We start from the raw sequence: 21,438 nt of genomic DNA on the forward strand, positions 1-21,438 counted from the left end.
CGGAAGATCTCAAAGTCCGGGTGGGTTCATAGGCCGAGATGCGGTCAGCTAGGTATCTTCTATAAGAAGACAGGAAAGCTTGGAGAAGAAAATGATGCTGGGGAAAATGGAAGGAAAAAGGAAAAGGGGCCCACAAAGGGCAAGGTGGATGGATGGTATCCTTGAAGGGACTGGCTTGGTTTTGAAGGAACTGGGGGTGGCCATGGCCGACAGGAAGTCAGAAGCGACTGAACGAATTAACAACAAAGCACCAGGTGGATAACTACCTGACTTGATATAAGGTAGGCTTGGGCAAATTTCGGCCCTCCGGGTGTTTTGGACATCAACTCCCACAATTCCTAATAGCCTACAAGCTGTTAGAAATTGTGGGAGTTGAAGTCCAAAACATCTGAAGGGCCAAAGTTTTCCCATGCCTGATATAAAGCCATTCTTTCTTCCTCGGTTTCTCCTCCATCTGGTGATTAAGATTAAGCAGGAAGCTCAATGCATGTGTGTAACTATAATACAGGCTGTCCATGTGATGACTAAGCACATACCAATGGGTCCTTGACTCAGTGATGGATCACGTGCAGAAGCTCCATGGTCAATAGCCAATATCTCCAACTGAGAGCATCTGCAAACCAAGGTGAAAAGGACCTCTGCCACGAGACTGGAATCACATCTAAGCAGTTACTATCTAAACAGAACAGTAAATCTGAAGGAAACTGTGTGTGTAATATTACAGTATGACCCCTGTATTCAAGGGGATGTGTTCTCAGTCAGTGCATGAATACATGAAGGAATCCCACTGGAGCATTGCAGCACACCAACATGCCTGGCAGTTACTCTGGGCCGTGCTCTGACTCATAAGAAGCACTACTTGAATATTAAGCAAAAAGTGGGCGCGAGAAATAATATCATACAAAAGCTGACTGGCACAACCTGGGGTTCACAACCAGACACAGTGAAGACATCTGCCTTTGTGCTTGGCTACTCTGCTGCTGAATCCACATGCCCAGTGTGTAACAAATCTCACCACGTTAAATCAGTGGATGTGGCTCTTAATGAGATATGCCACATTATCACCGGAGGTCTACACCCTACACTGCTGGAGGTATTGTACCACCTGACATCAGTCAGGAAATAGCAGCCAATAATGAAAGGATCAAGGCAGTGACATCTCAAGGCCATCCTCTGTTTGCTTTTCAGCCAGCATGCCAACTCCTTAAATCAAGAAATAGCTTCCTAAGATCTACAGAGATACTCGCAGGAACTCAATCAGTGGCAAATTGAGGGTACAGTTGTAATGTATTTAAAAACACAAACAAAGTTAAGAACTTGGCATTATACTAAATGTTCTTTGACCAGAAGCTGGCCACTTGGAGTGCCTTTGGTGTTGTTATAAGAAGGTTCTCCATTATGCACGTGGCAGGGCTCAGACTGCATTGTAATAGGTGGTCCAAGTGGCCAGCTTCTGGCTAAATGACATTTCGTATCATGCCAAGTTTTTAACTTTGTTTGTGTTTTTAAATACATTACATCTGTATCCTCAATTCGCTTCTGACAGGATAAATAAATATTTATTGTTTATTTCTTTACAGTATTTATATTCCGTCCTTCTCACCCCACAGGGGACTCAGGGTGGATTACAATGTATACATCTACATCGCAAACAATCAATGCCATGGACACACAACATATATAGACAGACTATTTAACATTCCAGCTTTTTCATGAGGGTATTCTGGCCACCAGGGGAGCTGTTACTTCACCGTCCATTTGTGACACTGATGAAGTACTTCCTCATTCTTTGCAGGCTTGCTGGAGATTTTTATGGTCGACGGCAAGCTACACAAATTGGTCGGAAGCTCACTCCGACCCGGGCTGGCTTCGAACTCATGACCTTTTGGTCAGTAGTGATCTTAATGCAGCCGACTCCCAGACAGCTGCGCCACAGTCTATGGATATGGATACATAAAACTGCAGATAACTGAAATGACTTCTAGTCCAAGAATGCTATAAAGTTTCACTTGAAGAACCTAGAAATGCGTAGAGAACATGATTTGTCAACTACTGATAAATAAAACTGTGGATACCAGTCCTGCAGACATGAGGATCTAAACATCCCGTTTAGATTACTGCAACGCTCTCTACGTGGAGTTGCCTCTGAAGACTGCCCGGAAGCTTCAATTAGTCCAACGTGCGACAGCCAGACTACTAACGGGAGCGAGGTACAGGGAGCATACTACTCCTCTGTTGCGCCAGCTCCACTGGCTGCCAGTCAGCTTCTGAGCACAATTCAAAGTGCTGGTCTTAACCTATAAAGCCCTAAACGACTCCGGCCCAATTTACCTGTCCGAACGTATCCTCCCCTATGAACCATCAAGATTGCTAAGATCGTCTGGAGGGGCCCTGCTCTCGATCCCACCGGCCTCACAGGCGCGGCTGGTGGGGACGAGAGACAGGGCCTTCTCGGTGGTGGCCCCTCGACTCTGGAACTCCTTTCCACTGGAGATCAGAACTGCCCCTTCTATCTTAACGTTCAGGAAACAGGTGAAAACTTGGCTTTGGGGATTGGCATTCGACGCATGAGCCATGATCCTGTGATATGGATGGATGACGACGAATAATGATTTTTGATGACGACTGACCACTGTAATTATATGACTGTATTTTGCTATTTTAATGTTTTAGTGTGATTTAGAATATGATGTTTTAATGACTGTCTGTAATATTGATGTTGGAAACCGGCCTGAGTCCCTCGAACGGAGGTGAGAAGACTGCTAAATAAATAAAATATCACACAAAGTGAGTTTTTAGGCTAGAATTTCCAGAATCTCCATGCCGCTATGACCAATGGGGATTTTAGGAGTTGTAGTCCAAAAGGTAACTTTTGCCATGTCCAATTAGTATGATGACACAGAGTTCCCCCTTACCATAACAAATAGTTTCCTGCTATTACATTTTCAGCACACAATACTCTGGGCATTGTGACTATGCAGCCACACAACAGGGCTCCTGACATTCAGAAAGGGTCACAAAAGTAGACAGACCAATCCCCCCACCCCCTTCCAATTGAATGGGTGCAAACAAGCATTTAATGTGACTTTAATAGGGCTGTTTCAGTATGATAATCCAATATCGACTGTTAAAAAAAGGAAGGCCCTTCTCTGAAACTGAACAAGCCAGAGAGAAATGTACCTGGCTGGCACACAATTAGAGCCAAATTACCCAGGCCTTATTGTTTTGCGTACAACCTGATTAAAGCTGGAAACTCGGGAAGAAATCAAGCACATTTCAGATAGGCACCTGCTCTGCAGGAAAAAAGGCTTTTTTGGTGGAAGTCTTGGCAGGGAAGAGGTGTGTGCATATGGCGGAACAGCCTCATCACGCAAATGAAAGGCCCAGGTGGATGCCCAGGCTTCTTGGAGCCAGGAACTGGAGAAAAGGGGGGACAACACCTCCAACAAGGACAGCATAGGAAGGACGGAGCAGAAGTGGAGGTCAGCACAGCTTAGAGGGGAGAGGAGGCCACTCTTTGGAATGAGAGTTGAAGGATGGCAATCCGGAGTGTGAGGTTTATACGGTTCCCGTTGTACTGCTAGAGAAAAAGGTCAAAGCAGCTGGACATCTTCTTTCCATGGTGAAGATGGAGGGGTGAGATGACTGCACTCTTTAAATATTTCAAGGACTATTACAGAGAGGAGAGCAACGGATTATTCTTTGCTACCCCAGAAGGAAGCCCAGGTTGAATGGTTTCACATTACAGGAGGGTAGATTTCATTTGAACATTAGAAGGAACTTCTTGCCAAGGGATTCCTGGATGAGGCTGATTATTTTGATCCTTTCCAATCTGGGGTGATGGAGCCAAAACAGCTTTGGTCGCCTTGGTGGATGATTTACGCCAATGGATCCCACCCTTTTTTTGACCAGGGACCACTTGACTGTGGACTCAAACAATGATGGATCTAGACCTAACTTGGCATGAATCAACATGGATTTATCAAAAACAAGTCATGCCAGACTAATCTGATCTCTTTCTTCGATAGAGCTACAAGCTGGGTAGATGCGGGGAATGCCGTGGATGTAGCGTACCTGGATTTCAGTAAGGCCTTTGACAAGGTCCCCCATGACCTTCTGGCAAGGAAACTAGTCCAATGTGGGCTAGGCAAAACCACGGTGAGGTGGATCTGTAATTGGTTAAATGGACGAACCCAGAGGGTGCTCACTAATGCTTCCTCTTCATCTTGGAAAGAAGTGACAAGTGGAGTGCCGCAGGGTTCCGTCCTGGGCCCGGTCCTGTTCAACATCTTTATTAATGACTTAGATGAAGGGCTAGAAGGCATGATCATCAAGTTTGCAGACGACACCAAATTGGGAGGGATAGCCAATACTCCAGAGGACAGGAGCAGAATTCAAAACGATCTTGACAGATTAGAGAGATGGGCCAAAACTAACAAAATGAAGTTCAACAGTGACAAATGCAAGATACTCCACTTTGGCAGAAAAAATGAAATGCAAAGATACAGAATGGGTGACGCCTGGCTCGAGAGCAGTACGTGTGAAAAAGATCTTGGAGTCCTCGTGGACAACAAGTTAAACATGAGCCAACAATGTGATGCGGCGGCAAAAAAAGCCAATGGGATTTTGGCCTGCATCAATAGGAGCATAGTGTGTCTAGATCTAAGGAAGTAATGCTACCCCTCTATTCTGCTTTGGTTAGACCACATCTGGAATATTGTGTCCAATTCTGGGCACCACAATTCAAGAGAGATATTGACAAGCTGGAATGTGTCCAAAGGAGGGCGACTAAAATGATCAAGGGTCTGGAGAACAAGCCCTATGAGGAGCGGCTTAGGGAACTGGGCATGTTTAGCCTGAAGAAGAGAAGGCTGAGAGGAGATATGATAGCCATGTATAAATATGTGAGAGGAAGCCACAGGGAGGAGGGAGCAAGCTTGTTTTCTGCTTCCTTGGAGACTAGGACGCGGAACAATGGCTTCAAACTACAAGAGAGGAGATTCCATCTGAACATTAGGAAGAACTTCCGGACTGTGAGAGCCGTTCAGCAGTGGAACTCTCTGCCCCGGAGTGTGGTGGAGGCTCCTTCTTTGGAAGCTTTTAAGCAGAGGCTGGATGGCCATTTGTCAGGGGTGATTTGAATGCAATATTCCTGCTTCTTGGCAGGGGGTTGGACTGGATGGCCCATGAGGTCTCTTCCAACTCTTTGATTCTATGATTCTATGAATATTCAATATGCCCAAATGTAAACACTAGTGGAGTTTGGGGAAAATAGTCCTTGACATTTGGGAGTTGTAGTTGTTGGGATTAATAGTTCACCTACAATCAAAGTGCATTCTGGACCCCACCAATGATAGAATTAGTCCAAACGTCTCACACAGAACTCCCATGACCAACAGAAAATACTGTTTTCTGATGGTCTTTGGTCTTTGGTGACCCCTCTGACACCCCCTTGCGACCCCCCTGGGGGTCCCGACCCCCAGGTTGAGAAACACTGATCTAGAGCAAACCTGCCCAACATAACAAACTTTAAGTACTGATGGAGTTTCTCTGGATTGACCTGACATGATGTGAGTTGTAGTTTATTTATTTATTTATTTCTATCCCGCCCATTTCAGCCCGAAGGCGCCTCAGGGCAGTAGTTCACCCACAACCTTATGCATTTTGTACTATTAAAAATTGACTTTTTCAATTAACCCGGGCAATGCCGGGTACCCAAGCTAGTAAATAAATACGAGTAGTTTGGCAATGGGACTGATTGCTGAGGAGGCTTAGCTGGAGATCCTGCATGGACTGTGTGTACTTGATAGCCCATAGGATCTGTTCCAACTACAGTTGGGGCGGGGGGGGGGGGGAGCCTTTGGCCAACCAGATATTGTTGGTTTCCATCTCTAACCAGCCCAAGCCAACATGGTCAATTGCTAAGGATTATGTAACCCAACATTACCTGGATCACTAGCTCTGAGTCACCGTTTTAAATCAAACTGGTTTCAAAGTACTATGGAACTCACTGGACCCAGATACTTTCGCACAGCATTCTCAGTGATATCCAAATCAATGATCTTTTGCTGCTAGTTACAGTCAGAATTGTAACGAGTCTTCCTCATTTTTGCAAAGTATACTATACTTTCTGTGCATGCTAGTTATTGATCTTTCTGCCCAAGACTTGCTGGGCAGTTCATAGTAAAAATATAAATCAACAAAAAGGAGAGAAGTGAAAATACGAATATGCATTCTAAAGCAGAGTTCATCTAACACCAGGGGCGGCTCAACCCATTACGCAAAGTAAGCATTTGCAGTATAGTTGATTTTGCCCAGGGGCGCTCTTGAGGCACTTTTGGGGGAAAATGGACCTTGACATATGCGAGTTGTATAGTTGTACTGGGATGTATAGTTCACCTACAATCAAAGAGCATTCTGAACTCCACCAATGATGGAATTGAACCAAATATGGCACACAGAACTCCCACGACAAACAGAAAATATATATCAGTGAGTGGTTGGGGGGTGAAGGGGCAAAATACTTTTTGCTTACCATTGAAAATTACCTAGGGCCGCCTCTGTCTAACACCATCATGAAACCAAAATAACAATAATAAAACCTTTGGCGAGGTTATACGAATGCAAAGAATTTTGCATACACTCTGACTTGAAACTCCTTTGATATATGTCTTGTCACAGGCTTTCATGGCCAGAAACACTGGGTTGCTGTGAGTTTTTCGGGCTGTATGGCCATGCTCCAGCAGCATTCTCTTCACGTTCCAAAATGCGGCTGGAACATGGTCATACAGCCCAAAAAACTCACAGCAACCCACTCCTTTGACAATTAAACAGGCTTCAACTGGAACTAGAAAGATTGCAAAAAGAACAACTCAGTCTGCCAAAAGAGGGCATTCCACAACTCATACTTCCATTGGTGACCTTCTCTAGTAACCATTCATCACATCTCGCCTGTGTGGGCACCAAAGCTTCAGAAGAATATCATCACATCCTGTCCCCGTAGTACATGAAATGTGATCCTTCAAATAAACATTGACCCCTCAGCCATTTAGGGCTAGCAATTTGTACTAAGGCATAAAATAACTGGAAGGGAATGCAGAAGAAAAGCACTGATATGATATGACATATTGGCCAGTCTCAGGGTAGCAACCATACTGCCCTATTTTGGAGAGATGTTTCTGCACTATTTTCAGAGGTTCATGAATGACATATGGCAGTAGTCCAAACTGAGGGTCACTATGTAATATAAAATCCAGATTACCTGCTTTGATAATCTGGATTATATAGCAGTGTAGATCCATCTTAAGACCGAATAGTTCTGGACTTGTTGCTTCAGCCTAAAGTGGTAAATGGAGTGCCAACTTATCAAGGCCACTTGCACTTCTAGAGACAAAGGCTGAAAGAACATATCTACCCCAACAAAAGATAAAATCAGCTATGAACACAATTTTTGGTGCTGCGGTGGGTTAAACTTTTGTGCTGCTGAACTGCTGACCTGAAGGTTGGCTGAACTGCTGACCTGAAGATCGGCAGTTCAAATCTGCCAGAAGGGGCAAGCTCCCGCCTGTCAGCTCCAGTTCCTGCCAACCTAGCAGTTCGAAAACATGCAAATGTGAGTAGATAAATAGGTACTGCTTCAGCAGGAAAAGGCAGTGACAATGCAGGCTCCTCGGCTTGAAAATGGAGAAAGCACCTCCCCAGAGCCAGAGATGAGCACCACCTCCAGAAATTGGAAATGAAAGGAGAAGCCTCTGCCTTTGTTTGTGTTTGTGTGTCTTTGTATCTGATCATAAAGGCATTGAATGTTTGCCTATGTATGTAAATGCTGTAATCTGCTCTGAGTCCCCTAGGGGAGAGGGGCGGAATATAAATAGAGGGTATTACTACTACTACTACTACTACTACTACTACTACTTTTGAGAAACTACAAGTCGCTTCTGGTGTGAGAGAATTGGCCGTCTGCAAGGACGTTGCCCAGGGGACGCCTGGATGATTTGATGTTTTTATCATCCTTGTAGGAGGCTTCTCTCATGTCCCCGCATGAGGAGCTGGAGCTGATAGAGGGAGCTCATCCGCCTCTCCCCGGATTCGGACCTGCAACCTGTCGGTCTTCAATCCTGCCGGCACAGGGGTTTAACCCACTGCGCCACCAGGAGCTCCTTACTACTACTACTACTACTACTACTACTATTATTTCTCCACAAACATAATAATAATAATAATAATAATAATAATAATAATAATAATATAAACACAGTCCTAAATGCTTGGATTGTGTTCGACTTGTGATTTTGTGACATGAAATCCAACATATATATCTCGTTTTGTGTTTTTTTGTCAGTAAAATAATAATAAACTTATTTATTTATTTATTTATTATTTACGGCATTTTTATCCCGCCTTTCTCACTCCTAGAGGAGATTCAAGGCAGCTTGAGTATCTCGCCCCATCTCTCCAAAGGGACTCGGAGCGAATACCACTCACCTGGGCCAATGAATTATGCAGTAGAAGTACCACTGCCTGATCTGGACTGAGCGTCAGTTTATTGACTTTCATCCAGTTCATTATGACATACATGCATTGATTTAGAATACCCACTGTCTCACCGGGATAAGATTAGAAAGGAGAGAAAGAACTGGGTGGATAACATGGAAATGTTATTTTTGAGCACACCTGCCAGGTTCTCCTGCAAAACCAACATGGCAATGGTTGTGCTGACTGGGGCATTTTGAAAATTGTAGAGGTCTGGCTTAGAGAAATCTAACATCATTTTATGTTTTTAGCTTATTGCCGCCTTTGTCAGCATATCAACACGTTATCCATCTATGCTGTGCTGAATGCAAGGAGTGAAAGAGATCAGTACTTTATTTTAAAAGAAAGCAACTTTTGCAAGTTCTGACTGGGTATTGTGAAGATCCCTTACCTTGCCAGCCGGGGTGGCAGGGCCTAGGAAGAGACAGGCTAGGTAGTTTCAGCTTAGAAGGCCTGGCAGAGAGCTGCAGGAGCCATCTTAGTTTAGGGAAAAGCTCCAGTTCAGAGAGGGGGAGTGGCCTGGGCCTGAGCCAGCCCTGCAACAGCCAGGATTGGTTTGTAAAAGGGGGGCGGAGTTAGACAGTTGGAGGGAAAGAGAGAAGCCTCTTTTAGTCAGTTCAGTTCAGTTCTGGTTGATGTTAGAGTGGGAGCAAGATTATAGAAGGCTTTTAGGAGTTCCTGTTAGGAATAGGCAGCTTGCCTGTAGTTTGCACAGCAAAGTAGGCTGTGGCAGACTGGTTACAGCTATTTTAGAGAAGAAATAGCTGGGTTGTGTATAGGAACTGTAACAAAGATAGAACCATTTATCTCATGCAACCGTTACGCTTTTAAGAACAAGAACACTTTAATTGTAACAGCCAAGCCTATTCAACTGCATTCGCTTTATTCTGTAACTTCTATTCAATAAACTTTCCTTGTTATTTTTTAAAACTTAAGCCTGAGTCACGTGCCCTTTGTGGATTTAGTTCCTTTTCATTTTATTCAACCTCAACCTGTTTCCCTTCAAAGAAACCCTTGTAAAAGACACAGTACATGGTGGTCTAAGAAGCCTGTTACTATTTTTACCAGCTAGAGGGTTCCTGTTCATTTATACTTATGGTGGCAGCGAAGGTTTAAATAAAGAGACATCCCCTCAAGTGTTGTCTAAGAGCCAAAGTGGTGTCAATTCCTTATTAAAGGAGGGACGGGGTTTGGGATCTGTTTGCCCCCGTCCAGTTATATTGTTTGGCCATAAAGCCTGCCTTTATGATTAGGGGTAGATGATGGGATTGATCGTATTGCCATCTGCCCAGTCTTTATAATTTCGGTGTGGCAGTGGTGGGTTACTTTGACCCCCTGCCCAGACGGCCACCAAGAGCATATCTTTATAGGTATCATCAGCATGTCTATGGTTAATGGTTTTCAACTGTGATTTTTTTCAATACTGTTTATATTTAATTCTGTTTGAATGTTTGCATATTTATATATTTGAAATTGTATGCTAATGCTTTTATGTCAAGCCACTTTTAGTCTCCTCTGGGAGAGATACAGTAGGGTATAAATAATATAATAATTAGGATATTTTCATCGGCCGCCCCAAGATTGTGGAGCGACCTGCCTGTAGAGCTCCAAAAGCTAGATCAGCTGTTGGAATTTAAAATCATTTAAAGGCCTCTCTCTTCTGGCAGGCTGATTCGGCCAGTCTTATAGGATGAATTTTAAACTCATGTCCTGTGTTTTGGTCTCATCCTGTGTGATTAATGAGTATTTTACAGAAATGCTTTGATCTGCATCTTTTAGGGAACTGAATTTGAATGTGTGTTTGTAGAATTTTTTATTGTATTTGTGTGTTTTTAACTGTGACCCGCCTTGAGCTGTGCGGAGAGGCAGGTAAGAAATAAAATTATTATTATTATTATTATTATTATTATTATTATTATTAATCATATCACACTTTGGTTATTTGGGAGTTGCACTTGCTGGGATTTATAGTTCACCTACAAACAAAGAGCATTTTGAACTCCACCAATGAGAAAACTGAACCAATATTGACACACAGAACTTCCATGACCAAGAGAAAAGACTGGGAGGGTTTGGTGGCCATTGACCTTCAGTTCTGGAGTTGTAGTTCACCGACATCCAGAGAGCACTGTGAACTCAAAAACAGTGATGGATCTGGACCAAACTTGGCATGAATACTCAATATGTCCAAATGTGAGCACTGGTGTAATTTGGGGAAAATAGACCTTGACATTTGAGAGTTGTTGTCGCTGGGATTTATAGTTCACCTACAACCAAAGAGCATTTTGAACTCCACCAATGAGGAAATTGAACCAATATTGACACACAGAACTCCCATGACCAAGAGAAAATACTGGGAGGGTTTGGTGGGCATTGACCTTCAGTTCTGGAGTTGTAGTTCACCGACATCTAGACAGCACTGTGAACTCAAACAGTGATGGATCTGGACCAAACTTGGCATGAATACTCAATATGTCCAAATGTGAGCACTGGTGTAATTTGGGGAAAATAGACCTTGACATTTGAGAGTTGTTGTCGCTGGGATTTATAGTTCACCTACAACCAAAGAGCATTTTGAACTCCACCAATGAGGAAATTGAACCAATATTGACACACAGAACTCCCATGACCAAGAGAAAATACTGGGAGGGTTTGGTGGGCATTGACCTTCAGTTCTGGAGTTGTAGTTCACCGACATCTAGACAGCACTGTGAACTCAAACAATGATGGATCTGGACCAAACTTGGCATGAATACTCAATATGTCCAAATGTGAGCACTGGTGTAATTTGGAGAAAATAGGACCTTGACATCTGAGAGTTGTCGTTGCTGGGATTTATAGTTCACCTACAACCAAAGAGCATTTTGAACTCCACCAATGAGGAAATTGAACCAATATTGACACACAGAACTCCCATGACCAAGAGAAAATACTGGGAGAGTTTGGTGGGCATTGACCTTCAGTTCTGGAGTTGTAGTTCACCAACATCTAGACAGCACTGTGAACTCAAACAATGATGGATCTGGACCAAACTTGGCATGAATACTCAATATGTCCAAATGTGAGCACTGGTGTAATTTGGGGGGAAATAGATCTTGACATCTGAGTTGTTGTTGCTGGGATTTATAGTTCACCTACAATCAAAGAGCATTCTGAACTCCACCAACGATAGAACTGGGCCAAACTTCCCACACAGAACTCCTATGCCTTGAGGGGACTTGCTGGCGCCTCATTCCAGCCTTGCACGCTCTCCACACATGCGAACCTAACAGCATGCACCAAGCATGCCTCCTCTCCCCTCCCTTGCTTAGAGTCTCAGAAACAGTCCTCCCCTTGGCTGAAAGGTCGACTGAGAGACCAGCTAATCACAGCGGAGGAGGGCTTTTGGTGGGAGGATTCGAAAGAGAAGGACAGGTGGAGATATCTCCAACCTTCTCTGCCAAAGGGGTTTCTAAGATCATCAGAAATATGTGTTTTCTGGTGGTTTTTGGTGACCCCTCCGAAACCCCCTTGCGACACACTGTCTGAGAAACACTGTCTTAGCAAATGGCATGGAACAAAATGCCAAGGAGATGGGCAATTGTTACTTACTGAAAAGTGATGGCGTTTCCAAGATCCATTCAGACTTGTAAATATTCCTGGGCTCTCCAACAAAATGAAGCAACAAAAGCATTTTTTTAAAAAAAGAATGCAGGCAAACAAACTGGGAGGAAAAAAAAAAAAGAAACCCGCACAAGAAAAAGGGGTAGGAGATGATGAGGAGGAAAATGCCAAGTGTCCAGTCTTCATTACTGAGTTTGCATTTGAGTTTACAGACTACTGTCATTTCCTCCCATCCTTACCCCTCCCCTGCTGAAAGAAGGAAAAAATAAATGTCCTCTCCTCCGTGGTCTGCCTGGGTTGCTGTCTGCTGCCTTCCGGTGTGTTCCTCGTATGCATGCCGTGGGTGGGAGGCTGGCTGGCGAGAAGGAACATGGAGACCCTCGTGTTCTCACACTCCGCCCGGGTGGTGGCTGGAACTGTTCGATTGTCTTTTTGCTGGATTGGATGGGAGGGGGTGATGGGGGGCATGGGGGGTGGGAAGGGGGCCGACGACGCAGTCTGGTTAAAACAAAACTGCCTCCATGCCATTCCCAAATAAAGCAAGTTTATCGTTTATTTTTTCCCCACCAAATATATTTTTCTTTTCTTCCTTTCTTCTTTCCACTTTCATTCTTTCTTCCTTTCCTTCCCATCTCTTTCCAATCTTTTTTTTTTTAGAAAAAGAAAAAAAATCCCAAAAGAACCAACAAATGAACAAAAAGATCAGCGTTTGACTTCCATTAAATACAGAACTTGAAAAGTGTTCCAGAAAAAGTGCTGGCTAAAGTACTCTGAAAGAGAGAGAGGGGTATGGAGGGAGGGGAGAGAAAATGGGAAAGAAACACAGATTAAAACATCACCCTTTCTGTTTTCATTTAGGACCATAGAACAGCAAGGACCAATCAACATTTCCCCCGACAAATCTTTGTATTGGAATCTAGGATGCAGTGGCCCTTTAGAAAACATCTACTGAATACTTTGGGCAATCCCAGGCTGCCTTTCCCGTATATACTCGAGTATAAGCCAACCCGAATGTAAGCCAAGGCACCTAATTTTACCACAAAAAAATGGGGAAATGTATTGACTTGAGTATAAGCCAAGGGTGGGAAATGCAGCAGCTACTGGTGAATTTCAAAATAAAAATAGATACCAATACAATTACATTAATTGAGGCATCCGTAGGTTAAATGTTTTTGAATATTTACATAAAACTGTAATTTAAGACTGCCCAACTCTGATTAAGCCATTATTCTAACCTTCTCCCATGTAAATCTGCTAACATATCCTTCTAATAATAATAAAGAGTACAATAATAAATGTAATAATAATAATAATAATAATAATACAGTAAAATAATGGTAATGTAATACAGTAGAGTCTTGCTTATCTGACATAAATCGGCCAGCAGAATTTCGGATAAACGAAAATGTCGGATAATATGGAGTCTCCTACTGTTACCCGTCTGACATGGCGCTAGACATCTAGAATACTAACAACAGGGACTCAAAGGGTTAAGGCAAGGCAACACCTCGGGACTAGAGCAGCCCAGCAGGAAGTGCCTGGATTCGAAAGAGGAACGTGGAAATCACAGAGGGAAGGAGGGAGGACACTTCCGCTTCCGGTCCTGCCTCTTTTCCCCCTTTCCTCCTCCTTCCTCCTTCTCCTTGTCTTGTCTTTTTCACTTATTGGGAATGGAGAGAGAGTTGGGGCATGTTCCTTTAATTCAATGGTTCTCAACCTGTGGGTCCCCGTGTGTTTTGGCCTACAACTCCCAGCAATCCCAGCCAGTTGACCAGCTGTTAGGATTTCTGGGAGTTGAAGGCCAAAAACATCTGGGGACCCCAGGTTGAGAACCACTGCTTTAATTGACGCTGAAATGCTGGAGGAAAAGGAGGGTGTCGGATAAGAGCGTCGGATAAGACGGAATGTCAGATAAATGAGAGTTGGATAAGCAAGACTCTACTGTAATACCAGTAATGATAGAGTAAATAATAAATGTAATAAAAATAATAATAACAGAGTAAAATAATACATAACACAAAACAATACATAACTTTGACTTGAGTCACTTAAACTAGGCTTACAAGTGTGTATATACAGTATTCAGAAGTAGCCAGCTAGTGGCTCGTATGCTCAACACCTCTAGTCCCGAGGTGTTGCCTTGCCTACCACTATTTAATTTTAATTAAGCTGTGGCTAACATTTTGCCTTGTGTTGCTTGTAACAGAAGATGAGCAAATTACATTTACATACTACTTTTCCTCTAAGGGGCTTTCACTCATCTGAACATCACAAAACACATTGTTAGGAAGATCAGCTAGAGGAACAGTGACCAAACAGGAAAGGCACCTGACAAACTTTCTGTCTACCCAAGGTTTCAACTCAGGTCATTCAACTGTAAAATCCAACACCTTAAGCAAACCGTAGCAAAGGGGGCAGTTTAGGGATTTAAATCACCCCCAATTTTTTTCAGGTTTACTCATAAATTTTAACTGGTTAACAAAATCCCCATGCCAAGTCTACGAGAAACTGCAGAACCGCAAGCACAAATTTTGATTATTCACACTATCATTACCTACCTTTCTATCAATTTATATTGCAATCGCTACAATAGCTGACATGGTGGATGTGACCAAGTTGGCCTACCCGCAAAGACTAAGGTGCAGGGTAGGGTGGAGTGGGCAGGGGATTGACCTGGATTGTAGGTGCAAACTGAGATGTCTGCGACAGATTCACCTAATTGAAGCCCTGCCAAAAAACTATGGAACAAGAGTGAAGACATGAAGCTGTGTCCCTGTTAGACCTTGGACTTTATATGAACAAGACTGTTTCTGGTGACCAAGTGAAAGCTCAATTAGTGCAAATTCCACAGACTCCATTGCCAGGATATGTATTTCCTGTAGATAAGATGAGGCACCTATGTTTTCAATCCAAATGGTTCAGCAGATTTCCCTGGATAGCCTACACATTTCATTTACAACAGTGGTTCCCAAACTTTTTTTGACCAGGGACCACTTTGACCAGGGATCACTCTCCAACATTAGTACCAAAAGGGTTACAAATAAGTTTTTGGAAACTTCAGACTGGGTTTGGTTATTTGGAGTGCTGATATAGAAATTGGTTTGGATAGGCCACAACAGCTCTACTTTCTGATGCAGAGTATATGCCATCCAAAAGTCGCCATCTACTTGCCCACAGAAAACCATATTTAATAATCTAGAGCTGATTTGGTAATAGTAATCTTTTGTGGGTTGTCAGCCTCTCCCTCCCAATATCCCAATTGCCTCAGCACTAGAAGAGGGTTTTGCAAGACTAGTCATGCTCATTGCTGTGTAGCTTCAAGCCAATGATGTAGTAATTGTGAGGCCGCAGACCATATTTTTGTTCTTGTGGACCACTGGTGGTCCACAGACCACAGGTTGGGAACCACTGTTTTACAAGGTGCACTCTGCAAGTACTGTTTGGTGTTTGAAGTTGGGGGTAAAGGTGGTCATCAGAAGCTTGGTGCATTAGTTGCTAAAATATTGATGCGATGAAGAAATGCAACAGAAGTCTTTGGGACCTTCCACACTGCCTCTTTATCTCAGGATCTGTTCCCAAATCATCTGTATATCTCAGGTTATCTGGCAGTGGGCACTCACATATTCCAGTTGAAAGCAGATAATCTGGAATGAGATCCTGGGATAAAGGGCAGTGTGGAGGGGCCCTTCAATGGACACCAAAAAACTGAGTACCATCAGAACAACTTGTGCTTGGCTGAAAACTTCTTGCTAATTCACAGTGGAAAACAACTTGATGTAACCTGTCATTGTGTAAAGGAAATGAGAAAGCAGAAGAAAACAGAAAGAAACGTCTACCAATTGTGGAAACTATGGTCCTCTGTGGCCAACAAGAACGGGTTTAAAAAGGGAGCAAGGATTCAGGACCTATAACCTATGAAAACCTTTGCACAATGTGATCATTTCAGGGCCGTTTTGAGAAGTTGTGCCAGAGCAGGAGACACTGGCTTGAAAGGTCATCTGGGGGGCGGGGAGTTTCAAACCCTCCCAATTTTTTTTCTGGCTATGGGCCTGATCCTAAGAAATATGACATACTGGGGTACGGTGGTTGTCATTTTATGTATGGTTGAGGAGAGGTCATTTAAGGTTGTATGTCTGTGTACCTGTCACCAAAAGCAACCACCTCATTTTCTGTCCTCCATCTTCTTCTAGCAATGCTTTACAAGTTAAAATACATTGTATGACATCCCCACCATGTGGGTTGTGCTGCAAACAGACAAGGAAGTGAAGATGTATTGTCAAAGGTTTTCATGGCCGGAATCACTGGGTTGTTGTAGGGTTTTTTTGGGCTATATGGCCATGTTCTAGAGGCATTTTGTCCTGACGTTTCACCTGCATCTATGGCAAGCATCCTCAGAGGTACTTGCCACAGATGCAGGCGAAACGTCAGGACAAAATGTCTCTAGAACATGGCCATATAGCCCGAAAAAACTTACAACAACCCAAGGAAATGAAGTGTGGACAGAGAAAGTCTCAAGACACTGATGTAAAATCACTGTTTAAAGAACACACACATATATACTAAAAATGATCACTGGAGGAAGACATGGCACTCCTGATTTGGATCACAACTGAAGCAGAGGGAGGCACCTGTCTTAGGCAGCAGATGACGGAGGGATATCAATTGAAGCCACTGAACTACTTGTATTCCTCCTCCATCATTTTGCTCATGGATGATAGCGCTATGTGTTACATGCCTTGTCCTGATACCTCTAAGTTCATCAAGCAAAAAGTGGGTGCTAGAAACAATATCGCACAAAAGCTGACTGGCACAACCTGGGGATCACAACCAGATACAGTGAAGACATCTGCCCTTGTGCTGTGCTACTCTGCTGCTGAGTATGCATGCCCAGTGTGGAACACATCTCACCACACTAAAACAATGGATGTGGCTCTTAATGAGACATGCCACATTATCACGGGGTGTCTGCGCCCTACACCACTGGAGAAATTACACTGCTTAGCCGGTATTGCACCACCTGATATCCACCGGGAAGTAGCAGCCAATAGTGAAAGGACCAAGGCAGAGACATCTCCAGCTCATCCCCTGTTTGGGTATCAGCCAGCACGTCAATGACTTAAATCTAGACACAGTTTTCTAAAATCTACAGAGACACTCGCTGGAACACCTCAGCAAGTGAGAGTCCAAAAGTGGCAGGCTCAAACCCAGAACCTCAACCAATGGCTGATACCAAATGAGAGACTCCCCCCTGGGCACACAGAGGACTGGGCGACTTGGAAGGCGCTGAACAGACTGCGCTCTGGCACCACGAGATGCAGAGCCAACCTTCAGAAATGGGGCTACAAAGTGGAATCCTCGACATGCGAGTGTAGAGAAGAGTAAACCACAGACCACCTGCTGCAATGCAATCTGAGCCCTGCCACATGCACAATGGAGGACCTTCTTGCAGCAACACCAGAAGCACTCCAAGTGGCCAGATACTGGTCAAGGGACATTTAATCAACTACCAAACTCACAAATTTTGTATTATGTCTGTTTGCTTTGTTCTGTTAGAAATGTAATATAATTGACTGGCTGCCCTGACATGAAATAAATAAAACCTCTAAGTTTGCCCATGCCTGCTAAACAGTGATGGAAAATACCATGGACCATGAACTAGGCCAATATCATAATCACCACCAACACTTTTGTCATCATCACCATCACCATGGAGAGACATGGAGAAACATTCAACCATGTGAGTTACCATGTGCAATCTGAACTAATCCATGGATCATATTAAAATTCATAATTTTGGACCCCAAACCTGCCCTCGACTTGCATGTGAGGTTGACTTATATATGAGCATATATTGCAATTGAGTTCTAGGCCAGAAATGTCTCAGAGTACAACACATACAAGTAGCTCTGTACCCTGAATAATAGGGAATGGGCCCTGAGAATAGTGACGTTGGACACTGCTCAGTTTAATGGATGAGGGCTTCTGTTGAACGTTTGCACACAAAGCCTTGCATTCATACATAACTTCTTGGTACGAAAAACGAAGAAAAGCAAAACTTGAAAAGCAAAAGAGGATATTGAGGTCTTATTCCTTTTTCTTGTCTTTTGATGATGAAAATCATTTATCAAATCCATCAGATGTGCTCACCAGTAGCTCAATGAGCAATGCACATCGAAGGAGGAGGAGGACCTATATTCATATTTTTCTTTATTTCTAACTGGTGACAATCCTTAGCACCCTTTAACTCTCATGGTTCCATAACACTAAGCCACGGCAATTAATGAGTGCATGGAGAACCCATTAAGAAGGTATTATCAGCAACTGTTTCACTTTGTCTCTTCACTGCAGGTCCTCCAACACCTTGGCTGATGCACAGTTCAGAACCCACTCAAATTTGGTCATGCACCTAAAGCAGGCATGGGCAAACCTTGGCCCTTGAGGAGTTTTGGACTTCAAACAATGTGATGTGGCGGCAAAAAAAGCCAATGGGATTTTGGCCTGCATCAATAGGAGCATTGTGTCTAGATCTAGGGAAGTAATGCTACCTCTCTATTCTGCTTTGGTTAGACCACACCTGGAATATTGTGTCCAATTCTGGGCACCACAATTCAAGAGAGATATTGACAAGCTGGAATGTGTCCAGAGGAGAGCGACTAAAATGATCATGGGTCTGGAGAACAAGCCCTATGAGGAGAGGCTTAAGGAGCTGGGCATGTTTAGCCTGAAGAAGAGAAGGCTGAGAGGAGATATGATAGCCATGTATAAATATGTGAGAGGAAGCCACAGGGAGGAGGGAGCAAGCTTGTTTTCTGCTTCCCTGGAGACTAGGACGCGGAACAATGGCTTCAAACTACAAGAGAGGAGATTCCATCTGAACATGAGGCAGAACTTCCTGACTGTGAGAGCCGTTCAGCAGTGGAACTCTCTGCCCCGGAGTGTGGCGGAGGCTCCTTCTTTGGAAGCTTTTAAGCAGAGGCTGGATGGCCATCTGTCAGTGGTGATTTGAATGCAATATTCCTGCTTCTTGGCAGGGGGTTGGACTGGATGGCCCATGAGGTCTCTTCCAACTCTTTGATTCGATGATTCTATCCCACAATTCCGAATAGCCTACTGACTGTTCGGAATTGTGGGAGCTGAAGTCCAAAACACCTGGAGGGGCAAAGTTAGCCCATAACTGACCTAAAGCCTGATGGCAAATACTCCCTGTTTCCAAAGAGGCAATTGTGTTACGTAGTCTGTTTGCAGCAAAACAACAAGAGTGCTATGGCATCTTTATGCTCAATGGATGTATTCTAGCATTCTGAGTTGTGAATGGCAATCCTCAAATATATGGAGTAAAATCTTTGTTCAAATTACAGCATGGTCGAGGGCAGGGTGTTGAACAAAAGTCAGTATTTTCTGTATTTTACCACTCAGCACCTCCTCTTCAATCATGTGCACTGCATATACCTGAGCCTCTAAGGTTGTATTTCCTTTATCTAAGGAAGTGGACTGTAATCTACAAAAACTCAGTCTATAATAAAACGGTGAGCCTTGAAAGTCCCTCTGCAATTTATAGGGTTTACACTTAAAAGGTTTTACTTTGACCCTAGATTTAGAGGTCATTTATACATTACAGCAAACAAGCTTCGTAGTTTTGAACCTAGCATGTCTGCATACTTTATATACTCCTGGAGGGCTGTTTGTGTACCTCGAAGATGGGTGCCCAGGATCCTCTGTTATCCTAGAGCAGTGGTTCCCAACCTTCTTAATGCCACAACCCCTTAATAAATTTTTCCATGTTGCGGTAAACCTCAACTATAAAATTATTTTCGTTGCTACTTCATAACTGTAATTTTTCTACTGTTATGAAACATAATGTAAATATCTTATATGCAGGATGTATTTTCATTCACTGGACCAAATTTGGCACACATACCCAATACACCCACATTTCATTACTGGTGGGTTTGGGGAGGGGGTGGTTACTGTTTTTGTCATTTGGGAGTTGTAATTGCTGGGATTTCTAGTTCACCTACAATCAAAGAGCATTCTGAACTCCACCAACGATGGAATTGAGCCAAACTTGGCACACAGAACTCCCATGACCAACAGAAAATACTGGAAGGGTTCGGTGGGAGTTGGCCTTGAGTTTTGGAGTTGTAGTTCAACTACAGCCAGAGAGCACTGTGGATGCAAAAAGTGATGGATCTGGACCAAACTTGGTACAAATACTCAATATGCCCAAATGTGAACACTGGTGGAGTTTCAGGAAAACAGATCTTGGCATTTGGGAGTTGTAGTTCTTGGGGTTTATAGTTCACCTACAATCTAAGAGCATTTTGAACCCCACCAACGATACAATTGGGTCAAACTTCCCATACAGAACCCCAATGCCATGAAGGGTCTCGCTAGTGCGAGCCTCCATCCAACCTCACATGCTCTCACTTGGCCATGCGCCAAGCATGCCTGCTCTCCCCTACCCATTTGGAGTCTCAGAAACAGCTCTCCCCTTGGCTGAGAGGCCAGCCAATCACATCAGGAGGAGGGCTTTTGATGGGAGGATTCAATGTCTGTTCCCAAAAAGGAAAAGAAGTGCAGACGGAGAGATCTTCAGCCTTTTCTCCCAGAGGGATTCCTAAAACCATCAGAAATATACGTTTTCTGATGGTCTTTGGTGACCCCTCTGAAACCCCCTCACGACCGTCCCAGGGGTCCCAGTTCCCAGGTTAAGAAACACTGTCCTAGAGACTAGCATTTTCAGGTACATCACCACTCTTCACCACTACAGAAAGAATGCAGCCATTCTGGGATGGAGACAAAAGGATGTATTTTACTGTCACAAAATTGACTCATTGTGTTCCACATCTGCCTTGCTATTAGTGGCAGGATGTGTAAGTCTGTAGACCAGGGGTTCTCAACCTTTTTCAGCTGTGGAGCTGTTTTTGAAGCAAAAGTTTCTCATTGAACCCAAATAAATGTTTATACATTATATTATATATACTGTATATATATCAGGCATGGGTCAGGCCAGTGGCAGGTAGATGGAGTGTGTTTGTGTGAAGTAATTCACAGTGCAATAAATAAATAAATGCATAACTACAATATTTAAAATGAATAACAATTTTAAGCAGGTAAGGGTAAATGTTTCCCTTGATGTTGACTAGTTGTGTCTGACTCTGGGGGTTGGTGCTCATCTTCATTTCTAAGCCAAAGAGCTGGCGTTGCCCATAATCACCTCCAAGGTCATGTGGCCAGCATGACTGCACAGAGTGTTGTTTCCTTCCCGCAGAAGTGGTACCTATTTATCATCTTACATTTGCA

At 43.5% G+C, this 21,438-nt stretch overlaps 1 protein-coding gene across 2 annotated transcripts in view; it reads right to left on the reverse strand.

Annotated features, from left to right (window-relative positions):
* The window catches only part of AHDC1 (AT-hook DNA binding motif containing 1), a 366,391-nt gene that overhangs the window by 11,726 nt on the left and 333,227 nt on the right, over window positions 1–21,438 (reverse strand). For both annotated transcript variants that reach the window (XM_067460556.1, XM_067460557.1), the window contains one exon: window positions 12,124–12,905. The gene's annotated coding sequence lies outside the window, so the exon portion shown is untranslated. The remainder of the gene's footprint in view (window positions 1–12,123; window positions 12,906–21,438) is intronic.

Source organism: Anolis sagrei, chromosome X (genome assembly GCF_037176765.1).
Source record: "Anolis sagrei isolate rAnoSag1 chromosome X, rAnoSag1.mat, whole genome shotgun sequence".
Taxonomy (NCBI): domain Eukaryota; kingdom Metazoa; phylum Chordata; class Lepidosauria; order Squamata; family Dactyloidae; genus Anolis; species Anolis sagrei.